Source organism: Triturus cristatus, chromosome 2_1, assembly GCF_964204655.1.
Source record: "Triturus cristatus chromosome 2_1, aTriCri1.1, whole genome shotgun sequence".
NCBI classification, from domain to species: Eukaryota; Metazoa; Chordata; class Amphibia; order Caudata; family Salamandridae; genus Triturus; species Triturus cristatus.
In genome coordinates, this window is record NC_140581.1 from 836,633,575 (window position 1) to 836,659,719 (window position 26,145).

A 26,145-nucleotide genomic window follows, 5' to 3' on the forward strand; every position below is an offset into this window, starting at 1 on the left:
TGTGAATGTTCAATGTGTAACAGCCACGCTCTGTGTGTGGGACTGCAGATTGTGTGGTCTGTGTAAAAAAACAAACTGTAAACACAGCAGAGACTTGGGACAGTTTGAGTCTTAAAAATGGGCAGTTTCCCAAAGCATGTACAGTTAAATTGTGCCAGCCAAAGCCACTAGCCCTTACCCTTTCACCCATCCTTTTGCCTTAATTGATCCTCGCAGCACCTCTGGTGTGAGCTACAGGGGTCACGGAATGTGATGTAAACAACCCTTCCATGAATTGACGTACCTTTTTAAAATTATATTCACCATTCTGAAAGCTCACTCACCTTGAGGGCGCTCTGAATACTAGAGCGCCCCAGCAACTTCCTGCCTCCTCCCGGGTCCCGATCACGTGACTTCCAGGAGGGACTTAGGCAACGGATGGCATAAATGCCGGTTGCAGCGTGGGAGCGCAGCGGATGCGCGCAGTGGGCGCGCCGGCGACGTGCCAAAGGCAAGCCCGTCTGCACCTGTCTGCACCCGGCCAGGCCCAGGGCCTAGCCACCATACCCGTTTTCTCACATACTCCTCTCGGGACCTCAGAATGTTGCACTCTGCATCACTTAAGCCAGGAGCCAAAACTCTAGCACGCCTGCGGCACTACAGCATGGGCCAGACACGAGACTCGTTCCCCGAGATTAGGCTGCCCATTGCTCATACCCCCCAGGAACCAAGACAGGAGAACTTGGAGCACAAAGACATGCGAATCTTCTGTCTCAACACACGCTCACTAGCAAAACACCAGCTAGAAATTTTTGACCTCCTTGACTCTGAAAAGCCAGATATCCTTCTGCTCACCGAAACAGGGCTCACCTCAGAATCCTCACCCGACATATTAGCCGCCTTACCTTGCGAATACTACATACTGCCAACTAATCGTCCACCTAGTAAGACAGGTGGCGGAGTTGCAGCCATCATTAACAAAAATCTGAGTTTTTCTGCTCTTACCCCACTCAACCTCCCAGCCATAGACAACGCAGTGATAAAACTCGAGTCAAAGTCTACCCCAATCATATGTATATTAATCTATAGGCCCCCCCAGCACATGCCCCTGTTCCCCCCTCCCTGGGAGAACAAATTGCACCCCTAGTCACTAATCACACTAGAATTCTCTTGATAGGGGACTTCAACTATTGGGCAAATGACCCTCAAGGAGGGTCACATTCAACCGAGCTGACCGAATCACTTGAAAACCTGAATTTCACCCAACAGATCTCCTCTCCCACTCACACTAAAAGCCACACTTTAAACCAACTCTGGACCACCAATCTGGTGGTCTCAGCTTTATCCATATTGCCCTGTGTCTGGTCTGATCCCTATTTGATAAAAATCCGCACAAAAGCTTCCACCCCCCGAGAAAAAAGCCACCCCAAAGGGAGGTACGGGGAGAAAATGGAACTCTATTGACAGCAATGAATTAATTAACACACTGAGCAATACCGCACACCGTCCCACACACAACATCAACCACCACGAGGAATCCTTCTCGAACTGGCTATTAGTGGCCAGTAACACCCATGCCCCCCTCAAACAAATTAGACTCACCCGCCTGCACGAGGCCCAGAGATGGTTCTCCCCCGACCTAAAATCTCAAAAACGCTCCCTTCGTCAAATATAAAGAAAATGGAGACAGGATTATTCACTAGAAAGAAAAACCACCTATGTCAGGGCCCTGAAGGAATACAAAAAGGCCATCTCTACAGCAAAGGCAACCTACTTCTCCTCACGAATCCTCAACTCCAACAACCAAGCCAAAGAAATGTTCACTATAGTAGATGAACTGTCAAACCCAGAGAGAGTCCTAATCAAACCCAAGCCTTCACAGGCCCTCTGTGACTCCCTGAATACCTAATTTATCAACAAAATCACTACTATCAAAGTTAGCATCCCCTCCAAGACCTCGCAAGGAATCACCACACCTACCTCCAGGAACCCCCACTCAATGGATTCCTTCGCCCCCATTGACACAGAGCCCTGAATAAATTACTAGCTAAGGTCAGATACGGCTCCCCTTTGGACCACTGCCCCCCTCACGTACTGAAAACGACCTTCATGGCCTTCCCTGATCCAGCCCTTGCCCTCCTAAACCACTCCTTGGACCAGGGATGTGTCCCTAATGCCGTCAAAAAAGCCAAAGTAGTCCCCCTCCTTAAGAAACCAGGCGCTGTTCCTCAGCCACCAGAAAATTACTGCCCAATCTCCTTACTCCCTTACATGGCCAAATTATTGGAAGCCCACGTGGCCAGATGCCTGTCCAACTTCTTGGAACAGACAGGCTTCCTCGACCGTAGCCAAGCCGGCTTTCGGCCAGCGCATTCCACGGAAACAATGATCATATCAGTACTTGACTCCCTACACGAAAAAGCGGACACAGGCACGCCCCAGGCCCTGATGCTGCCTGATCTCTCGGCTGCATTCGACACGGTCGACCATGACAACCTGGCCGACTGTGTCAACGAGGCAGGCATCCAGGGTCCAGCACTCAGTTGGATAAAATCCTTTCTAAAAAACCGCACCCAGGCAGTCCGCATCGGCCACTTCACCGCCCCCAAACTAAAAACTACATGTGGGATCCGACAGGGCTCGTCCCTCTCTCCCCACCTGTTCAACCTCTACCTCCTCCCACTGATAAGATCCTTGAAAGGAAAAAGAGTGACCATCTTTAACTACGCCGACGACCTCCAACTTCTGTTCAAGATTGACAACTCTCCCCAGTCAATCTCTGACTTTCAATCCACCATGACATTCATTCGCCAATGGATGGATCATAATCATTTAAAGCTGAACCCCAGTAAAACTGAACTGATACTGACGGGCGATGCACACAGACAATGGGGCCCACATTACTGGCCAAATAATCTAGGCTCCCCCCATACTCCCACCACCTCAGTAAAAAGCCTTAGGGTCACCATTGGCAACGACCTGTCCCTCAAAAGGCACATAGGCACCGTGATCTCCACCTGCTTCCTGCAGCTATGGAAAATAAGGAAGATAAGCTGGCTACTATCTCAAGCTGCATTAGTCCAGGTCGTGATAGCCCTGGTCCTGTCTCGTCTTGACTACGCAAACGCCACGTTCCTGGGACTCCCACTCGGCCTCACTAGGTGACTTAAACTGGTACAAAACCAAGCGGCAAGACTAATATTTCACCAACCCAGGTGTCAACATGCTTCCCCTCTCCTTAGGAAACTGCACTGACTCCCTATTCCCCAGCGCTGTGCCTTTAAAGTTGGCTGCCTGGTGTATAAATCCCTAAACGATCGCAGCACCAAATTCATTGACAACCGCATCTCCAGATATACTCCCTCACGCAACCTCTGCTCAGCCCATCTCCACCTCCTTACAGTGCCGACCTTTAAACTGAAACGTCAAGGGGGATGCAGGTTTGCGACCCTGGCCCCTCGACTTTGGAACTCCATCCCCTTGGAAATTAGACTTAGCACGAACCTGCTCAATTTCAGGCAGTCTCTCAAGACATGGTTATTCACACTTGCTTATAAATGATCTGCCTCGGGCTGGCGATTACCCTAGTCTCTTTATCGGCAAGAAACCAACCGGTGAACAAGCGCTCTACAAATCATTGTTAACATAACATAACAAATGTGTGGAGGAGGTACTCAGAGGTCAAAACATTGATGAGGCGAAAGGAAACAAAAATGTAGGGCTGACACGTGAGTGGGTGTGTTGTGTGTCTGCGGGTGGTAAAGTGACAGAGATGCGAGGAGGTACATTCAGGAGAGGTGTAAGATTTGCAGATTGGTGAAATGTGGAGAGATAAGGGGAGTACATCAGTGCCAGCTTTAGGGTGGTGCCATTTTACTGGGCGCCATGCTCAGGGATGCCATTTGCACTCCGACAGGAGTGGAGGACTGACAGGCGAGCAAAAACAGCTTTCAGGGAACTTTATTTGCCCAGCAATTCTCAGGGGTTATTTTTATGGCACCACCCAGAAATAGTGCTGAAAAGTGCACTTATATACACCAATTTTCTTACATTTTGTCAGAGACACCCTCCTCCCAAATCCCCCTTGAGAAACGTTAGAATCACATATGCGTTTCAATTCATTAATTGAGAGAAGAATAAGAATCTTTATTGTTGATTAATAAAAATCATTACAATCAAGAAATATTTGAAGTACATTAATTTGTAAAAAAAATATATATATAAACATAATCCAACAATTGTGTTTTCTTCAGTCAACAAATGCAGGACAATACATTACTAATTTTGTAGTAATTTTGGGGATAACATAACATGGCTGTCACTGCTATCCATCCCTAAAGTTACATTTCATTCCGCATTTTATATTTCAATTCACTTATCTTTCTTTATTAAAACAACACTTCTTTATATATTAATAAAATCTTTCATAAAGCTATCAACAATACACTACTTTTTAAATTTCCGAGTTAAAGTGCCATAGTTAAGGTGCCATTATACATCTCATTCAAAAAGTGCCATTCTTACTTAAAACAACTTTCTATATTATTATTTAAAGGAATAAAATATTTCTCACGGGTAAACGTACACCAAGTCGGTCAAGTAGTTGATAGTTAAGGTTATTACAGCTTACTATAATCAAATAAAACCATATAAATGTTCCGCTCCTAAGCCATACTAAACATCTTGAAAATCATTTTTTTTTTAATGGAATTACAATTAACGATCAACGTGTTTATGTCTCACAGCACCTTTTATGTTCATGACTTTTTATTGATTTTCAAGAGATCAATAAAGAGAAAACTCCATAGACATATTCCAAAGAGAAATACTTAACATATACGCTCACCTACAACCACCGGCCGGTGAGGCAAAAATATGCATTATACAAGATCACAAATAGAACATGACATAACCATAAAAATGTTTTTAAAAATTAAACGAAAGAGGCGGGGGGGGGGGGATCTTACGAGGGGGAGCAACATGCAGGCTATCTAGTAAGTAGTTAGCAATGTGATGTCGCGCTGTCCAGCTACCCATTGATGTTGCTATAGAATGCCCCCAGGTTCGGAGCTTCTTGCGGACTGAGTCACAGCAGTAGGCTCTTCAGGTATCAAGCGTAGCAGCCTAAGATACATCGGGCAAGTTAGCTCTCTGTCTTCCCTGCTAAGACAGCTAATACAGGGGCCCCACATTTTATCAAAGTGCGGTAACTGGCTCTCTGCCACCGCCGGAGCTTTTCCATTCCTAACAGCTCCCATAACCTATGTAGCCAATCTGTATGGTGAGGCACCAAATTCGTACCCCACCGGGCTAAGAAGGCCTGTTTTGCTGCGCATAGGGCTAATGTGACTGCACGTCCTCTCAGAGATCCAAGAGGGTACGTTAGTGGATTGGGGAGGCCCAAGAGGATGTAACTGGGAAACCTGGGGAGCTCAGTATCAATTATTTCATCCACAGCATTTAAGATCACCTGCCAGAATTTTAGGACAGTGCCATAGGATATGTGTCAAAGTACCAGAGTCCCCACACCCTCTCCAGCATTTAGGGTTGCCTCCCCTTTACCAATGTGCTGTACACTCTGGTGTGTAATACCAGTAATGCACATTCTGCAGAAGCATCCCCTTGCCTGCAGCTGAGCGCGCTGACGTATGAGCTCGATTATGTATGTCCAACCATTCCTTTTGTTTGAACTGCCTCCCCTCTCCCAGCTTGCCTGCGCTTTTGTTTTGATGTTTGATTGCGATGTGTTCAGGAAAGCATATATGTCTGATAATAATTTCTTGTCTGTGTGTCTAGTAATAATCCACTTTTCAAACGGTAAAAGTGGCCTGCTTGCATATGGTTTCAGTGTTGGTTGCGTGACCCAGTGGCAGATTGTAGCATACTGCCATTGTGACCATGATGGCAACCCATAGCCCTCCTGTATTTGCCGAAAACACATGATGCCTAAGTGATCAAAGAAATCCCCCACCATTTTACAATTCGCTGTTGTCATGGCACGTATGCGGGGCCGTGAAGTGATAGCGGAAAATCCGGGTTTCCCAAAATGGGAGTCAATGGGGAGAGTCTCGTGGATAGTTTCTTCGGGGATACCCCTGCACCAAAGACACTAACCGTGGTGCGTAGTACTGCCGAGATATCTGCTGCCTGCGGCCGGTGTGCTTTGGGAAGCCATGGAATCTTCCATATGTGAATGCCCGTGATAGCCTGATCAGTGAAGCACCAGTGCTTCTCTGTTGTGGGTCTATTCTATCCCACCATATACCTTAGCTGGGCCGCCTGATAGTAATGTTTGGGATTCGGTAGGCCAAGCCCTCCACAGGCAGGTAACAGGTATGTCAGCCTCTTGGCTATGCGTGCTGTTTTCCCGGCCCAAATGTAGTGATCTAGCAGATGTTGTAATTACGTAGCACCTGAACTGTGGAGGCAAGAGGCAATGTCTGCATCACATAGAGGATCTTAGGCAGGAGCGTCATTTTTACTGGCGCCAACCTCCAAAGCCAGGACAGCGTAAAGTCCTTCCATTTTTCCAGGTCTGCATGCGTATCTGCTAGGAGGTGTCCATAGTTGCTCTCCGCCATTTGCTGCACCGTAGGGTGCATGTGCAGGCCTAAGTAAACAACCCCTTGTGAAGCCCAGGGGTAAGGATAAAGATTCCGCAACACCTCGATATCTGGGGCTGGACGTGTAAGGCTCAGGAGTTGCGATTTCTGCGCATTGATTTTTAAACCTGACACCGCTCCAAATGCTTCCACCTCCTGGGCAAGGCTTGATAGAGACCTGTAGAGATCTGCCCCTACCACCCATCCTCATTCCCACTATCTCTGTATTGGCTCTGACATGCTCTGCAAATGGCTCCATATACAATGCAAATAGGAGCGGGGACAGTGGACAACCTTGTTGAGTTCCCCATTCAATACAGAAAGTTTGCGATGTTGTCCGGTTGACTCGCACTATTGCCTGTGGCGCCGCATACCCAGCTAATATCCATTTTATGAATCAGAGCCCCAGGCCCACAAACTGTAGGACTGCTTTCAGATAAGGCCAATTCACTCTATCAAATGCATTCTCGGCGTCCATAGAGAATAGTAGCGCTGGCATCTTATCTAGTAGGTGGCATATTCTCTTTGTATTGTCACTACAGCTAAGTTCTGGAAAAATATCAGCCTGATCTGGGCCAATGAGGCCTTGCATCATTGGCACCAAGCGTGCTGCTAGGATTGTGGTGAAGATCTTTGCCTCAACGTTGATCAGTGAGATAGGTCTATATGATGTGCACTGTGTAGGATCTTTCTCCGGTTTGGGTATGACCGCAATAATAGCAAGTTGCATGGTGTCCGTCAGGGTACCCAAATCGCTGAAAGAATTATACAGTCGAATGAGGACAGGGGACAGCCGTTTATAGAATTCTGGAGGGTAGCCATCATGTCCTGGTGCCTTCCCATTCAGTAGGCGGGATATTGAGGTGACTACCACAGTTAAATGTATGTCTTTCTCCAGCGTAAGGGCGTGTTGGTGGTCTAACTTGTCAATAGGGGCATGGTTCAAGTATGGTTCCATGTCGGCGCTCGAATGCTCTTCCACCATATATAAGTCCTTATAAAAAAGATGAAACTCTTGAGCTATCAGCTCGTCCCGTTCCAGGTTCCCCCCCAGGCATTCACAATTGCGGATACACTCTGACTGTTAGTCCGTGCACGGAGTCGCTGTGCCAGCAGGCGTCCTGCCCTGTTCCCTCCCACGTAATACTTTTGCTTTACCCGCAATGTCCAAGGCCTTAAGCTCTTTCCACACTATGTTCAGTCTGTGGTGCCCTTGGTGTGACCCTGTTCTTTTATACACTCCTTCCAGTTCCCTGCCCTTCCCCTCAAGCGCACACCGCTTCTTCCCCCGCTCCCTAATAAACCGGGCCATGACGCTGATAATGTGTCCCCGCTGTACAGCTCTCAGAGTGTCCCGTCGGAGTGCAATAGGGGTGTCGGGTGTGTCATTTACGTCCAAAAATGCCTTTAGTGCCTCCTGTACCTCTGCAAGGACATTTTTGTATGTAAGTATTTTAAGGTTCAGGCGCCAGGCGCGTTGTTTGAAGTGTGACGTGGGAAAGTGTAGGTCAATGTACACCGGGGCGTGGTCCGACAGTGCCGCCACCCCGATGTCCACTTCACTGGTGAAGGGTTCACGGGAGCTGGTAGAGAGGAACAGATCAATTCTATCATGTGTGCTATCCGCTGCTGAGTAGTGAGAGTAGGATCTCTCTGCAGGGTGTGGTTCACGCCAGACATGATTATATGTAGCCATCTGGCGCAAGCCATGCGCCAATAGCGCACCTGAGTTGCCCGCCCTTTGCGCCGAGCAAACCAGTGCTGCATCAATCACAAGATTAAAGTCCCCCCATGAGGACGTGTGCATCTGTGGTTTCCATCCCTTGGCTCTTGATGATCATTGGGAGCATAGACAGAGGCAACCGTCAAGCAGTAAGCTATGTATGTAGTACGAAGGGAGAGGAGACGCCCTGGAATTTCCGCCTGTGTACTGTTAACTTTACCCTCAAAGCGCGTGGATAGAAGGATGGCCACCCCCACCTTTTCCCCCTTCCCCGCTAAGAAGAATTGGCGATCAAACCAGCGAGAACGTAGTCGCTTCCAATCTGTAGGGAGCAAATGTGTCTCCTGCAATAGGCATATATCGCACCTGGGTTCCTTGAGCAGGGAAAACAGGGCTAATCTTTTTGCTGGTGCGTGCAATCCCCTGACATTATAGCTAACTATTCTAACCATATCTCACCAGTCGTGTTAAGCTAAGGAAAAGGCAGCCCGGTGTCATCCTGCGTTCCCCACTACATGTGTGCCATAAGGAACCCCCCGTGAAAAACAATCAGACACAATAAAAAATACCAGAATAACAAAGAGCAGAGAGAAACATAAATCGTAAATTATACTCATCAACAACTGCATATCAATTCCCCTATTGAATCGTCTACAGCACGAAGCAACAGGAATCATGGATCTGGCGGGGAAGGTCAGGGTATCGCAAGTTCTAAGTCCCTGGGCTGCACCACCCAGCCAACCGTTCAGTGTCTCACAATAGCAGATGTCTCCTCAGGTCAATGCTCCCGTCGAAGGAGAACTCTGCAAGTAGCTCTGCCTGCTCATCCGCGATTACATTCCCAGTTCTCCCTAGTCGCTGTTTACTTCCTCCGGTGCCTCATGGTTCTGTAGTTGTTTCAACAGCACTTCTCTCTCTGACCGGCTCTCAGAGTCAGTCGGCTTGCTCAGCTTTTTCCCCCTCGGTCGGGGGAATCACGTGTTCCGGCGTCTAGGTGACTTGGCTCGCTCTTTATCTCCCTCTGGGGCATCACTGGGATTGGGGGCATCCACTTCAACCAGATCTTTTGCATCGTCCAGACTGTGGACAGAGCGGGTTTCATTTGCCAATATGAAGGTATGGCAAAAAGGATGGCCCCATTTGTATCGGATTCCTTTCCTCTGTAGGAGTTCTGTGAGGGGTTTCAGCTGGTGCCTTCTCTGTAGTGTGAGCAGGGATAGAGCCTGGTACAACCCCACCTTGAGGCCCTCAGACTCGATGGTGGCACATTCTCTGGCTGCCTTCATAATGGTTTCTTTTTGGGTGTAGTAGTGCAGGCATGTGAGGATTTCTTGCGGCATCCCCGGCTTGGTGGTGGGTTGGCCAGCCCTATGTGTGCGATCGAGGATAATATCTTGCAGTGCCAGGGCAGGGGCCACTTGGTGGAAGAGTGTGTGGACAAATTCCTCTAGTCCCGTGGACGTAGCATGCAATGGAACTCCTTTTATACGGATGTTACCTCTCCCAGATCTTCCATCCGATACTGGAGTTCAAAGTTCTGCTCCTGCAGGTATAGGATCTCTCTGCGATGGGTGTCCAGTTCCTCTTCTCTTGTGTCCCCCATATGCTTCAGTGAGTCCACTTGCTGGCCGATATCCCCCACCTCCTTCCTGATCTCCTTAAACTCTGCCACTATGTCTTGCTTGAGAACCGCAAAATCATACCTCATCACTCCGAAGAGGGTTTCCAGGAAGGACATAGTTACCGGAGCTTATGCCTCCTCTTGGTCTCCTGTCCGCTTCTCTGGGCTAGCATCTCTCCCTGATTGTTTTTTGGGATTAGGCTTAGCAAGCAGGTCTTTAATGCTGCCATCTTTTTTGGTGGACTGCTATGAGGTCGCCATATTCTTCTGCAGGTAGGGGTTCGGCCCGTGCTATCTGCACTAGTTTATAAACCCCTGCGTAGGCCCAGGCTCACTGAACTGCTAATGTGGGCTGCTCACTGTCTCCCCGCTCCAGGGGGGGTCGGCGTGAATCCCCCTACAAGTGCACCAATGGCTGGCTCCACTGTCTCCCACCTGGCAGGGTTCAGGATCTCCTCTTCGGATCTCCTCCATCTCTCACCCCCCGGAGCTTTGCGCTCCCTGAAGACGTGAGGTAAAAGGAAGGGGGTTGGCTGGGTGGTACACTCCCAAGTTGCCGCCGCAAATCGCAGATGTGACCCTGAATTTATACGCTCCACAAGGGCCCCGGATGCTCCACGTGTGCCAGGTAGATGTGCGAGTCTTATACCCCTCAGCTCACCACATACACAGTCCTAAGCGCATCTGGCGTCCCTCAGTTCTCCCGGACCCAGCAGGCATCAGAAAGCAGTTGATCTCCAGAACCTCCGGGTCAGATGTCCCCGCAGCCGTTCAGTGCATCAGCGTCTCGCGCTAATGCCCACTCGCCACAGCTTGCTCTTACTGTAAAGATGGCGGAACCGCAGCGTCCTGCAATTAGACCCTCCTGCCAGCCTTGTTCTGGTCTTCACTCACGGCCAGCGCCGGAGAGGACACGGACCACACTGTCTGCCAATTCCTCTGACCGCTGCCTATTCTCTTCACACCCCGTGCTGGCAGAGCCTCACAGCCTGCATGGGCTGCCTGCTTCTGCAGAGCACCGACGGGCACCAATCCCAGTGCGGCCTCCAGCGGCAATCGGGGTGAGTGCGCACCTTTCTCCAGCCCCGTCCAGCGAATTCTGCCTCTGATGGTTCCCACTGTCTACCAGGGCACCGGGGAGGCTCTGCTGATGGCTAGAGACCCGAGGACGGCCTCCAGCAGTAATAAATCAGTGGCGGGCGGGGGAGCTCACATAGGTTGCTTTCGCTCAGCCGCCATCTTGGAATATCAACAAAACAGATTACTAGTCATTACTAACTACCCCAAGTAACAGGAGGGCACTCAGAAGTTATCTTTTTTTCTACTATGAGAATGAACTTTACAAAGACAAGTTATAATTGCTTGGCGACATGTTCTCAACCCATTTTCTTTAAGGATTGACTTTAACAAGTCTTTCCTCTCCTGTAGCAATCGAGGACAAATGGATACAATATGCAATAATGATTCATTATGAAAGCGGCATAGTCCACAACTGTTTGATGGCCAGTTTTGTACCCGTAAACTAATTCCGTCCTTTGTGGGATATCGCCCAAATCGTAACAACAGGAATTTATCTCTTACAAACGGTTTCTATGGGAAATAAGATATGGTTAAATGAATTAATGACTGACCAGGCATGCCTTTTTTTGCAAACTCCTCCTTATCCAATATAATCGATAAGAAGTTGGCCGATTAATTTAATATCTGTCTGAACGCAGCTTTGTTTCAAGCTATAAGCTCCAAGGGCTTCAACTTAAAATTATTTAGGCTCTCAGTTAGATAAGATCTCCAACCACTTGTATACTGATGCTTCATTATTTCCTGCCAGCAATGGTTTGCAAGGGTGCCGGGGCCGGAGGAAAAAAGCGAGTATAAAAAATGTAAAAATGCAGATTGTCTTATTAAGGTTTGTCTTTTCAAGCCAAATTCCAATCTGACGTCGGCATGTCCAACATTCCTTTGAACCCTGAGGACCGATATATAAACTTTTATTTGTAAATTATCAAGAATTCATTAATTAATCTTACACCCTACCACTTTCAAATTCCACTAGCTGCCACTGATACTAAGGTACTGAAAATAGCAAAGATAATAACAAACCACCAAAAGGTGACTGAAATGGGCATAATACGTTTTGAATAAAGTAACATAAAATAGGATTAATGGATAAATAACATTATATGTTGGAAAAATTGATTGACCGAAAAAAATAAAAAAACACGCACACTTAAGCACAGTATAGGAAAAAAAGTAGCCTAGTAAAGTTTAACCCACAGCCTTGAGAATGTGTCAAGAGGGGTAGAAAAACAGTTTTTGTTTTTTACCCTACACATCGTGTCTCTTTATCTGACTCAGGTTCGGTTGCATCCCTGTTTTCTACCGTTTTTACTGTGTTAATATCTTTAGCTTGCTCATTATTTCTCACTTATCTGTCTTGCTCTCTCTTGTTTTGAATCAACATCTGATGATGAAAAATAAGACCCTGTCCCCAACAATTATTGGCAAATACTAGATATAGCTTTTTCAAAGGTGTTAGACAACCTTTTGGCTTGGGCATTGATTATTGCCAATGCTGTACAACATAGGCAGAAAGAAGGAAAACAGCACGATGATGGATGCATGTGTGCATGGATGCAGTTTTTTTTTACTTTGTGACATACGGGCTCATCCAATACCATAGTTGTGCACATATGTGTTATGGAGCTATGGCAGCCATTTATTTACATTAATTACCCGTTCCAAGACGACCGATCTTGGTGTGGTAAATAAAAAAATATTTTTCTCCGATTGCAGTCTTTCACATAGACTTGCAGCTAAAGTGCAGCACTTGCTACCTATTGGCACAAGGATGAATCTGACATAGGTGGCAGGGCTACATCCTATTCCTACTGTTTGAGGTTTGTATAGGTCATGTCATAGACTGCTGATGTTCTGCCCAGCCTCCGTGTCTGTACATATGGCCAAGACCAGGTGGAAATAATACACAGTGGACCTGAATCATAAACTGCATTTTGTAGAAGGTTTAGTAGGACAACAGTAGTTCTGCTCACATACTTCAACATGTAATTCACAAACTTACATATGGAGACCTCCGCTTCCATGCCTCCTATCTCTTTATGTGAAAAGCTCTCCAGGCGTGAGCCTACGTTTTAGCATTAAATGTAGGAGGAACCAGGGGGGCTGCTAGAAAATGGGCAGTTCTTACTCCTAAATGGGTATGGTTTAGTGGGTAAAAAGGGGTTTAGCGAGGGATATGCAATTGCAAACACTTATCCACAAAAGAGTAAGCCCATTGCTATTCACAAACTACATTTCCATAGTTACCACATCTAAGAAGGTCCTAAAAGAATAGTAAATGTGCTCCTGTTCATCCTTGTAGTAAATCAAGCATCAGACATTGCTACACATTGTGTGCTTTGAGCTGGATGGACAGCTTAGACCTCATGGTCGCATTCTAGTTGAAGCCTCCTGTGATTCCCCTTTCAAAATGATAGGCCAACCTGCTTTCTTGCCTCCAAGCAGCACCATGTTGCAAGTAGCTTGTTCAACCATGCTGGATAAACTGGTGAGCTGTAAAATGATGATACAACACTTCTTCCTGCAGATGCATGAAGAAGGTTTCTTGTGCCAGTGACTGGTGCCGTTGTGAGAGGATGGACGCCCATTTTACGTCCCCACAGGTTCAAAAAATGTAAGTATTGTGGAGTCAAAGATGTAAGTACTGTAGAGGAAGAAAGAATTAGCTTCTGTCTTTCTCCACAACTGTGTACTAAGTTGGCACTCGAGCCATCATGGGAGGGCAGCCTCTGCAGTTCCAAGAGCATGCAACTTCCACAGACCCTGGGAAGCTAGTGCAGACCAGGTCCACCTGAGCAGAGGATGAGTATTAGAGAGGAGACAAGGGTTGGGAGCTATAGTTGATAAACATGTTGCTGCATATTTTTTTAAAAATATATTTTACAAAAGGTGGGCATTTGGTTTTTAATGACAATGGCAGGGTACATATATGTTTGATGTGCATTCCATTGCTGCAGCAGTTCGGTACTAAACTAAGCAATTTGCCAAAACTGCTGCACATTTCAGTGCAAGGAGGCTTGAATAGCAGTGGCACTGTACAATTGATTTATCTGACATGACATTATGCGGTTTTCATAGTAGGCCAATGAAGGCACTGGCATTGAAACTCTACCCCAAAAGATAGACTACATGAGTTAATACATGAGGCGTGAGTGTGAATAACAGCACCAGAACTAGCCCCTGGCCAGCAGTCCTGGAGCCCTGACCTCTCCCATGCCATAGTGAGCAGTTCATTCATAATTGTTGAGCATCAGTTTCTGCTTTGGAGGTAGATTGCCTCTTGGTACTCTGGGAATCCATGAGGTGTGGCCATATTTCATTAGTTTCCCTGTCCGCGTGTAAATCCTACAGCGTTTTAATCAGTATATCTAAAAAAGCCTGCTCTAAAATGGACTATATGGGAACAAACTCTCCGGACCTTTCTGGATAGGGTCGAGTTTGCTCCTTATACCCATTTGCACAGTACCATATGGGACTGGTCGACTACTTTTGCCAGGGCTGATTGTGATTCCAAGGTCGGCTTCTGAAGCCATATAGTTATGTTCTGTAAAATAACCATGCAGAGACACGGTCTGTTACACATCCGATCAAGTTCATGTTATTTCAAAGTACTTTTGGTAATGCATTTTGAATAAATTAGTTAATATTCGTTTGCTGATTTATACGAGTGAAAATGCAATGATGAAGTCACATAACCGAATTACCTAAAACCAATTCTTGACCTCACCTTTTGACAGGCGCTTGGTCACATTTGATGTACTCTCTCTCCATCAGTTTTATGAACTGTTTCAAATAGCTTCCTGCGGTGGTCTCATGGGCAATGCCCGGATTCCACAGCTCCGAGGCCCTCCTCAGAGACCCCGGGTGCCTCTCTGCTCTGTCACCCAAAGAGAGCGTCGGCATTCAGCTTGTTCATTTGAACTGTTAGACGTGTGGCAAAGGCTGAAATATGAGGCGGCTGTCTGCGTTTCCTGCAGTGGGAGCCTTCTGCCTTTGATTTATTTTGTCTGCTCTTCTGCGCCTTTTATCGTTTAAATATTGTAGCAGGATCATGGACTGTATCCTGCTGCTATATTTTTTCGTGTGGATCACTGTGTTTTAAGCACTGCAGAGCAGTTGTGCCTGGATGACACTTTAGAGAAAAAAAAGCACATTGCTGTTGTTATGTGTCAAATTTTCACAGACATACAGAAGCCCGTAAATTCCTGCCCAGCACTGAAAGAAGCTAAACACGTGTTTAGTTTCTGCTTCGGACCGGCTCAGTTGACTTAATGGCTGTCTTTGCTTCCCTCCCTGTTTTAATGATGTCGTGAGGCACACAAACATTCAGCTGCCCGCACTGCGATGACGCAAATACTGCAGCTGTTCGAAGGGCTCTTTGGTGCTTGTCATTTTCCTTGTGCTTTGGTTTAGGTATGGTAATGTTTCCATTTCATTGGCAGAAACAAAGCCACAGCCTGATGGCAAAAGGGGCGCAGATGTAAAAGCAATACTCTCACTTCTTTAGGACCCTCGCACAAGTACTTCCCCTCCTTGCTATGTCTTCTCACATCGGCACTTTAAGTATGCAATGTGGGCAGACAATCTGAGAACAGAATTTAGCACAAACCAATATCTATCAATTTGAAAACCCACGCACATTATATACATTACCTGTACATTTATGCTTCAATATTTTTTGTTTCTTTTTTGGCTGGTAATTAATATTTTTTATTAAATTCATAAACGCACATATATTAGAGTCGTTTGTGTATGTGCATTAACAGGGGTGGGCGGAATTTGCAAAAGCGACTTTCGCAAATTATTGCGAAAATGTTACAAATCTCCGCAAACACGCGGAAATATCGCGAAGATGCAGACGTTTTTTTCCCACCCGTTCGCGGTATTTTCTGCATGGTCGCGGCTCGCCAACTTACCCATGAGGTTGCTCGCGGGCGCGGCCATCTTGTTTTCACTCTTCTCGCGGTGCATGATCGCGAGAAGAAAGACGTGATCGCGCGACGCATGACGTTACTGCGGGCGCGAACTGTCACGAGACAGCGCAAATGGCTACCAACAATCCAACATCTCCTGGAGAACGCGACCGGATCGGGAAAACTTGTCGGCGAACGCGGGGATTCAGGTAAGGCGATCGCACGCGCGCGAGAATGTATTATTTTACAGCGCGAGCAAGAAGCAAATTATCGCTAAGCTGCAGAATGCGGAAATTTTGACATTTTCGCACTCTCCGCGGAACGCGAAAATGTCAAATTATCGCAATTTCCGCGAGCGGAACGGAAATTTAGCCCAGGCCTATGCATTACTAGGGAAATTGCGTAATTTGCAGTTAAACGAATAACAATAGCAGTTTTTTAAGTCTTCACCTGGGGTAGGATACAATACAAGTCTAGTCTTTTCTGTTTTTAAGCTGTGCCACTTTGTTTACTGTGCAGGCACAAAAGCGTGAAGTTCACTTTAATGTCTGAGGAAACCAATGTTCTCTGTGAAATTTCAAAATGTACCTTCGTTTTTGTTGACATTAGGTTAGAGTTGTGGTCCCAAAACCCCCATTGAAGTCAAAAGTGGGTGACAAAAACGAACTTCTCCTAAATGGCCGATAACATTTTAAAGGGGCTACCCACTGGCGAGAAGAAAATCACATTTCCCTTTAACCAGGCTTGCATCTCTAACTATCACCAACATTGGCTTTCTAGAATGTTTCTTTGCTTGATGACCTCAGCTGGGGGTTTCAGGTGGACTGTGACATAATTCACTGGACGGTCCCTTTAAAATTATGGTGACCAACAAATAACAGCCCTAGTTAGTTATCGTTATTTTCACTCCATCGTAATTCAGAAGGGGAAAATAAACCTCAACAACATTTTTAAAACTCTGGAGTCAGCAGCCCAGGCTCCTCGTGATTGTCCATTAGGGGTAGCCAGAGGTAGCAACTGAGGTGTTCTCATTTCCCATGGTCTCAAGGGTCACAAAGGCATAGTTGAGATTAGAAATGAAATAGGGCTCTACGAGTCAAGGGAGAGAATAACTATTTCAAGTAGCATTTGTTTCCCAGAAAAGTGAGAGAAAAATAGCAAAATCCTTAATAATTTACTCAGTGCTGTTAACTTATTGACCTCGAAAAAAAAAATAGCTACAACTTTGTTTTAAAGTTGCAAAAAAGCTTTGAGCGTTTTTAGGTCTCGCCTGAGCCAGCGCATGTGCTGCACTGCGAGCCATTTAGTAGGTGGGTTTTGAAAGTGCTACCCACATTTTTGTGCTGGCTACAAGCTTGAGTGCAGCTGCTCCCTGCATTCCCCCCTCCCTTCTCGCCCAGCCATCTGCCTTTCCTGCGCCAGCCTTCAGCACCATCTCCGCCTCTCCCCCCGCTGCTGCGCGCGCATCCCTAGCGTGCTTTAGCGCATCATCGTGATCGCATTGACTTTCGCTTTCAGAGTGATCGCAATGAGTTTCGCTATTACGGCCACGCGGCGTTACTTTTACTGCCACGCGGCCAATGCTTGTTTGCAGTCTTGCACCCTTTTCTCTGTCTCTTTATTTCCTCTGTTTGTTTTCCGTTGTTTTGCCCCTTCCTTCTCTCTCTTTGCCTCTCATTCTTGCTCCAATTCGCTGTAACCCTTTTTTTGCTCTCCTGCTTTTTTTTGTTGCTGTTTCTGCTTTCGCATATTCTCTAATTTCTTTCTCACTTTTACCTCTTTTAGTTATGCATCCTGTTTCCTCTTGTTTCCTCTTTCACTCTCACTCTTGCTTGCCTCAGTCTTGCTTTGCCTGTTCCCCCATTCCACTCTTTTTTCCCTCACGTTCTCCTACATCCAATTCCTGCCTCTTGTACCTGCCTGATTCTCCTGCCCCAAACCTCAAGCTGACCAGTCCCAGCCACCGTATCTCCTCCCTCATCCTCCAGATCTTTATGGTGGCTGCACCGCAGACACCTAGCTGGCGTGCCAACCCCACCCACTAAGCAGATGCGCGCCTCTCCCTCAAAGCAGATGCCTCTCCCCTCACTGTGCCAGGGCCTCTTCCACCCGGATGTTTGGAGCCTTGACCTGCTCCCCCTGCCTCTTCTCCTGCAGTTTGCCCTCATTTCGCCTAAGCGCACTACCAGTGTATGGAACCCTGCCCCCTCACCACACACCCCAGTCCCATCTCCCTCAGCCTCGGCCGCTCGCTTCTCATCATGAGGCATTCACGTGCCATGCTCCAGTGATGTGTAAAAGAACATTTATTAGGACAGGAATGCAAGCATTTAAACCGCTTCAATGTTTATCATAACATCAAAACTTCTTAAACATGATCCCTTTCTCCACCCCAGCATTCTCACACCATCTTGCTTCACTCATTCTTTTCACCTTTCTCCCAATAACCTCCTTCGATTCCCAGACTCTTTCTCACTTCGTTTTCTCAATCATCCTCCAATGAAGCCTCCTTCGACTGTGCTTCCTTCTTCCCCCCAAAGGGGTGGGTCCGCCCACATCTGACTCTCCACCCCTCCAACTACCTCCACTCAGAACAAGCATTGGTATAGCCAATAGGTCTCGCCTTTGGAACCTTAAAAGTATTTAGTGATGCAGCACAATATCCTTGGTGCAACAACACCAACTGTTGCATGGCTAAACACTTATAAGGTCCCAAAAGCGGGACCTATTGGCTATGACAATGCTTGTTCAAAATGCCAAAAAGAAAATTTGGGATGCGTGTTTGCAGCAAAGTAACACACATATCCGAAATAAATTATTTTAGATTGTTGACTCAATTTTATGAGAAATCCTACACTATGCCAACATTGAGCAAGGTTCATGAAAACTACTTCATGTGCAAGTTATAGCTTGGCATGACTATATGCTGCAGCTTTTGCTTTATTCCCAAATGTTTCCAACTTCCGGAGGCATAACATCTACGACAGTTCCAGGTGAAACTCCCTTTTATTTGTGAAAAAGACGTCTCAGATTGAACTAACCCTACATGTAGAAATTGTATGTTCTATGTAAAGTACTCCAAGTGAACGATTTTGAGTTTCTTATAGACTAGTTTGTACTTATGAAATCTTTTTATGCTTTGTTTAAAATAATGTTCTTGTTCTGCTACTCCTTCCTTGCATCCCCACCCTGTGAAAAAAAGAAATGACATAAACATTAGGCCCCACCCCCTGCATGGCAGACGATGGGTGCCTCAGCCTTAGTTTCTGCTTTACAAGGCCTCACAGCACCACAACATGTTCTGTATTTGACCTCCAGGCTGTACTTAAGGTGAAAAAGAGACTTCAGGCAGAAACCTCAAAGTCATGCTAAATCTCCCAAAATCTCACTAACTCACACTGGATCTTCTATTTCCCCTTTCTATGATTAAAACAATGTGGGTCACTTTCAATGTGGTACATTATTGCCTCTATCGGACGTAGTAAAAGCATGACTATATGGTGGTTGCTTTTATAGCTGCCAGCACAGGCAGTAGCATAGAGTCCAAGTGCATTGACAATATGATTGTGTCATTCTTGGGCGCCAAATGCAAGTATGGGGCACATGTCAATGCCATCAGTTGTACCTATGCAAATGTGGCTATTACATATATGTTTGGTTTCTGGTGTGTACTCTAAATCCAATCAGTTCATTTTGTTGTCCCAGTCCCCTCTTTCATGGGCTATGCACAAATATGACCAGCATCAACCAAAGCATTGCAAGATTTATTATCAATGAGTGACCAAAATAGCGTTTCTCAAAGACATTGCGGTGCAACAATATCATGAAGTAAAAAATATTGTGGGACAGAATATAGAAGGTAAGTATATTGTTTGTTAAGGTACATAATAACATGTTGTATAAATATTTGTAATTTTAATCTTGTTTACTTTAATATAGTGGTATTAAATATTGCTTAATAAATATTTGTTATTATATTATTTTAAGTATTGGTATTTTTATAATATTTGGATATTTATTTGACTTTTTATTATTATTGTTTGGAAGTTTTTATGTGTAATTTTTTATATCTTTAATAAGCAACTTTTAATTTAGTAGCAGGATTTTGGGTTTGTAGTGGCTCAAGTTATTTAAATTATTCTCTATTTTAAATGAATTTGTCATTTTAATTAAATTAATTAATAATTAATTATGTACATTATTCAGTTAAATAATTATTTTAATTATTAAGTGAAGTTTGTAATTTTTAAACTGTCATTCAAAATGTGACAATAAAATAATTAGGGCCTTATCACGAATCAGCGGTCCGTGGACCGATGCCCCATCGGTGGCAGTTTGACGGCAGTGAGCCATCCGCCGGCAGTGAGCCATTGTTGCGGAGCTTGGGACCGCCCGCCATGCATGCGGAGGTCCCACCACTGCGATTATGATGCGCCCACCAGTATGGCGGGCACATCCCTGGTATTTCACATTGTGGACAGTGCTGCTGGCTGCAGCACCGTTCGCAATGTGAAACTGACACGAAATGCATTTCCCTGCACTACGTGGCAGGCACCACGCGGTGCCTGACACATTGTGCTGGAAAATGCAGGGGGTACCATGGGTACCTCCCCAATGCACACACACCCTCCCCCACACAGAGGGGGCCCGCAACGGGCCCCAAAATGCATTCTCCACCAGCCTTTCCATGGTGGTTCCACCGCCATGGAAAGGCTGGCTGATGCCAGCATTGTAATCTGGCGGGCGGTGCCTGCTAGGCACTGCCACCATTTCCCCGGTCTTATCCATTCCGCCAGGCAATCGTAATGATTGCCTGTGGAGGAAGCGTGGCGGGCGGCCTTTGCGTCCGCCACACTTGCGGAACGATTCCCCTCACCCTCCTAATGCGGCGGGGGGAGGAAATAGGCAATCAGATGGCAGAGGGACCGCCACCGCATGGCTGTCGGTGTCGGAACCTCCGCCATCGTAATTGGCCCCTAAGTGTAGATTAAAACAGGAAGTAGAAGTCTACTCAAAACTATTTTAATGACACTGGCTCCTATCCTGATGAAAAAGGGTTTGCCGCACCCCTGTCTCTATGTAACAGGATGTTGCACACTATCTAGTAGTCAACATGTTTCTTGCTCTCATGTCAAGATTGACAGCAATTCGTCAGGACCAAAGCTAAAAGTGTAATCTACACTGAATTGTGATTCTCCTAATCGATGGGTACAGATAAACCACAGAACAGCACCCTAGGTGTGGTACCTATCATCTGGGTCAGCCAACCTAAATTGAAAAAAACACACTGGTTAAACAGCAGTGAGCAATAATCAGTATCTTGGTGTAAGGCTACTAGGAAACATTCAGTATTTATTGAGGACATATGGTAACAGTAGTAAAACAAGCCGCAAAACATGCATTTCAAGGTAAACAATTGTTTGTGCGTGTCAACGGCAATTAAACATTGGTAAAATACGGGTGTTAGAGTGCCGGTTCTCCTAGGGTAGCTGAAAGGAACATAGACTCACCCTAGTAGGGTCGCTGGCTCTTAGCATCGACTCCCTGCACGTAAAGACACTCTGAAATGTAGTGTCCTAAAACAAGGCGGCGGGGGATTAAATGGGTAAACTATGGAATAATCGCACAATCAGGCAAGGTGGTTGTCAGGCTGAAGTGCTGAACAAATCCGGGACCACCTGGGAACCCCATCAGTGTGTTCTGGGTGCCTCATGGGCTATGCCGATGTGATGTGGTCTCACCCTACCCCTGCAGCGAGGCAAATCAAACCTATTCAGGTATTCAATGTCTCCATACAAAGGGGTCAAGGTGGCCACATTATCAGATCGCCCAAGGCTAAAGCCATGGTTATACCAACACAGTAATCCCTTGTGTAGCCGTCATTGTGCTGCACAACAAACAAATCCATGCCGGAAGAGAGATAAGCCAACTGACCTTCTAACCTTTTCTTCACGTGAGGAACTGTATACTTATTTTTGTTGGGTTATTCTCGAGTGTCCGCTCAACTGCTAATATAGTTGTCGAGTTATGTTCCATTAAAGTGGAGGCTCAGGGAATCTTAAGGGAGACTAAAAAATGCAAACCCACCATCTCATGTCATCCCTTTTTGACTTCAGCCCCGCAGTGTCCCATGCCATGTGAGGACTCAAGCTTTTAGACAGAACAGTGTCCCCACCTAAAGAACTTTGATGCCGAGGGCTTGTGAGAACAAGTTGTGGTAGCATCAGTCAATCATACTCATCCAACCCACACAATGGCGCAAACCTGTTATCACGTAATAGATCCATCCCCAGGGCCTCCCTTTGAGCAGTCACTTGGGGCCTTGTGGTGGGCTGACCTGTGCCCACTAGCTTGCAGGAATGAGGGGGTAGAAATACTGTAAGGAGACAATCCTGATCCTTGTGGCCTTGTCCTCTTTGTAAAAACTTCTCAATATGAGAGCTTTCGTAAATCTAGGATGACTTAAATTACTTACAATACAACCCCCCTCAATATTCTTCTTCATATTCTGTCCCACTCAACTAACTCTTACTGCCATCATGACATGGGGGGCAGAAGATGCCCATTCACTAGAGAATTGTCGCACCAGTGCTTTACCTTAAGCATAAGGTCCGCCATAGCCTCCCCCGCTCCCTTGCTCTTTGTACGGTACCTCTGGACTGATCAGTCACTAAATGGGTGTCCTCCTGCTCAGAGGCGTAAATGGCCTAGGTGTTTCGAGATGGCCCATTCCCACTCAAACCACCCGATAAAGATATCATGTCGCTCTGGCCCCCTGTCATGATATGGCTGGACCCTTCCATTGCATCCGCTGGGCCAACATAATCGTCACCTGTAAATCCACCCTGACCTTTAGATACAGTGACCACATCCCTATTACTGACAGTGCCTGTCTTGGGACAATAGTGTAAGTGTAACTTTTACTCAATCCTCTCTTAGTGTAGCAAAATGGGTGCCAGCAACTTCTTTAACAATACTTTAAACCTTGGGAGCAATTTGTCCATGATCTGGGCCATTGTACAGTCAGTGCCCACCCCTTTCCATTCTGAAGTTGCCCTCCTCCCCCACCCTTCCTTTTAGCTGGTGGTAAATTAGTTGGGATAGTGCCATCAACTAATGAGCCCTCCACAACCGCTAAGTGACTAGCAGCTGGGGGCAGCTCTTCCCCTGGTGGTATGCTGACCACCACCTCAGTGTCAGTTTGGGGCAATGAACCCTGATCACCTCTTAGGGTTTCCAGGGAGAGACGCCTTTCAGTCAGGGCTATTTCCTTGGAAATATCACTTGCTGCCCTCACCAGATATGAGTCTATGGCTGTAATAGTGTCTCTCTCCCACAGTGTCTGTCCTCATCTTCCTTTTCCCTATAGTGGTCTTCGTTTAAAGGAAATGCAATACTGATGACCTTCCCTTGCAGATGAAAGGGGGTGACCCAGCCCAGCCTCTGTCTGACTATGATGGGCTAAGACGGGTCTGTCTTGGCCTGTACTTGCCTGGGCATGCACCCGGTGCGTCCCACACTGCGGCTCACCTCTGCTGCTCTTATGGCACTCCTGTGCCCGGGAATGACGTGTGCATCTTGGAGAGCTGGGCAATTTAGTCCCACCCCAGCAAGCATGGTTGCATCTCAGATGACAAGACTGCAGGCAAAGAATGAGGCTCCTCCACCTGCGGAATGTCTACGTTTCTCTTATGGATCTCCTGTGCCCGAGAATGACGTGGGCAGTTGGAATGCTGGGGGACGTAGTCCCACCCTAGCGAGTATGGCTGCACCTCCAAAAACAAGACTGCGGGCAAAGAATTAGGCTCCCCATTCTTTTGGCAAAGATTGGGGTAAGCGGAGCTACTATTCTAATTCCAGTATAGAAACATTGAAGAAACTACACCCAAATAATATAAATGCACATTAAAATCATTAAATAAAAATCCTAAATATACAAAACCAGTGAAAATGATTACAGTAATTAAAAAGAAATCTGCAATTATATTAGAGTTACACATTTTTATAAATGCATTAAATAAATTATATTTCTAAACTGTATCCTCTAAAACCCCCATTAACACACAAACATAAAAGAAAAGTAATACAGTATGTTTACTTAGAGTTTAACTAATAAAGAAACACTTCGCAAGAACTCTATATCCTCCAAACATGGGATTGACTAATAATCAAATCAAAAATCAAAAAAATTAAAAATATTGTCAAACATTGCAAATGTAACTTATCAAACAATTAACAATAATATATAAACACGGATTGATACTCTCCAAAACCCTAATACACCCCATAATCCAGAAAATAAATAAATAATTGTTTAAAAACATGTAAACTAATATTTTTTCTAAATTTGAACTAATTAAACATAGAAAAATAATTTCCACATGCATATATTTGCATATTTAGTAGATGGATAAATGCATATATATTTTTATATATTTTATCTAAACACTATTTTCTGATCATCCAAAAAACCCCATCTCAACATTACAATTTATGAAACATCTAAAAACATAATGAAACAATTAAACAAATATAAATAAAAAGAAATAGTACATTAATCCATTATCATTAATTAATTTATACATCGAAAAGTACTGTCCATCCAATCCCAAACAAAGACCAAAAGCAAAACTGTAAATCTTTAAAAATGTAAACAACTAAGTAGAAAAATAAAAATAAATAGCGAATATTCTAAAATGTAATAATATATAATAAATAAACAGTACCTACACAATCCCCATTAAACCCAAAAACCTTAAAAAAATAAAATGAAATACATTTTGCAGAGATGAAATTAGAGCTAGGAGAAAAGGTTGTTACACATGCCAGGCGTTCAGATTTAGGTACACTGCATGGTTCTAACTGTCTCACAGGACAATACCATGCCCTTTTGGCTGATCTTCTGATCAGGCGTGTGGGGAAACCACAGTGTAATCATTTCTGGGTAAGAATCTCAGCTTCACAAAAGATGTCTGTTTTATGTTTGGAATTGCGTCAACTTTTCTCTTAGCTCTAACTTTATCTCTAAGATTATCGGGAAACACTGGCATGTTTTAACAGCTCTAGAACTTGCATTTGAGACTCCTATGTTTGCCTGCAAATGGCGCCAGCATTTAAAAGATCTGCTGGTCAGTGCTGCTCTCCCAGCACCTAAACTGTTGCTCACCGTTTTTGACCACTGGATTCTTCCCCGATAGTGGGTCATTGCAAATGTTGGCAGTGACGCATGTGCCTATTTTCAATTGAACCTAAGGAAATCAGTCATTTGCATGCAACTATACCACTCAAATTGTTTTCTAACTGTAATTCCAACAACAATATTTACCCTGTATTCTGCCCCTACAACTTACGGTAAATTGGTCAAACAACTTAGAAAGTCAAAATACGGATTTGACAGCATAGGAGATGACTCCAATGCCGGGTTCTCACTGCCCTATTAGTGGCAGAACCTTGACACTGTGTGAATGAAATACAATGGCAGGTTATCCACCCCAATGCGATCCCTGAATGTGGCAGCAGAGTGGAACTGCTATTCAATAAAGAAGACCTCAGAAGAATAATAAGAATAGACACTATGGCCAAATTCCGAGATTTTGGCAGAGTGGTGGTACCTTTTAAAATGGCACCACAATGGGAACGCCTCACAAGCTTGCTGCACGGCATGGACTTGTAAGTCCATGCTGTGCAGGAACCTACGTGCATGCACACATTCGGGCACATATTATGCCGCCATGTGTGCATCCACATATGTCGGAGGCATGGCCCCCTTTGTTTCCTCTCCACCAGGCTTTTCATGGAGATGGAACCACCATGAAAAGCCTGGCGGAGAAGAAACTCGTAATATGCTTGGCAGGACCGAGCTGGTCCTGCCAAGCATATTGAGGCCTCTGACTGCTGCTCCTATGCCAGGGAACGACGGTTCCCTGGTGGAACCGGTGGTTCTAGTGCGGTCCAACTGCCCGAGTCATAATCGGGCATTGGGACTAAGGGTAGTCATAATCGGGCATTGGGACTAAGGGTGCGGCGGTGGCTGCATCCTCCACCGCCGTGCTACCATGAGTCTGGTAGTCTGAGGACCGCCAGACTTATAATCTGGCCCTAAGAATTCAGGATTGGACCACCAAGAATACTGGACATCACTTGTATATGGACTAGTGTGTGGCCACTCACCCATGGCTACACGACACACGTGCCTTTACTTCCCTCTTTCTTTCTTTCTTTCTTTCTTTC